Source organism: Antedon bifida, chromosome 1 (assembly GCF_963402885.1).
Source record: "Antedon bifida chromosome 1, ecAntBifi1.1, whole genome shotgun sequence".
NCBI lineage: Eukaryota > Metazoa > Echinodermata > Crinoidea > Comatulida > Antedonidae > Antedon > Antedon bifida.
This window is the reverse complement of record NC_136226.1, coordinates 25,950,994-25,951,813: the sequence shown is the minus strand read 5'-3', so window position 1 is coordinate 25,951,813 and position 820 is coordinate 25,950,994.

Here is an 820-nt window from a genome sequence, read left to right as displayed (position 1 = left end):
GTTGTGTTGTTGAGTTATTTTGTGTGTTTGCTGTATTTGAACAAGGCAATCTAACAACAGGACACTTAGTTCGCCTTGCCAAGATAGGAACACGTAACAGTCCTTTGATCTTATGTCTGGCTGCGACAAATGCCAACAGTACTGTACTATGTACATATTGTCTGTGGCGCTTGATGTCTGTTAAGGGGCGTGGAACTGATTGTGTTGCAGCCACAGATAAATTTGAACAAGCAATCTAACCACAGGACACTTAGTTCACCTTGCCAAGATAGTAACAGTCCTTTGGTCTTACAGTATGTCTGCCTGCGACAAACACAAATAGTACTAGGTACATATTCTCCGAGGCGTGCGGTGTCTGTTAAAGGGTGTGGAACTGATTGTCTCGCAGCCACAGATAAACTCTTTGATCTTCGGAACTCAGCATCCTGTAGTTAGATTGCCTTGATTTGAACTTCATAGACCTTTTAAATAGCAATTTTGAATTGCAGAGGCTCTGTTTTACTCGGTCTACTTATGACAGATTGAGAAGCTGATTCATGTATTTAACTATGCCAAGGCTTGAGCTGGAATCACAAAAATAAAAAAGCGCCTGCTTGTGAGCAACTTTTTTTTCTGGTTTCTTGTATAAAAGAGTGAAATAAAAAAAATTAAAACATTATTTTTACTGTTCAATGAAGTACAATTAATAAACACATTTATACAGTTACTGTTTAGTTTATTTAGAAAAAATATAAATGGCAACATACTGTACTACAACAAAGATGAACATCTAATGTGTAGAGGATGTTAACAATTGAGTGTTAAATGAGTGTATCTTGGT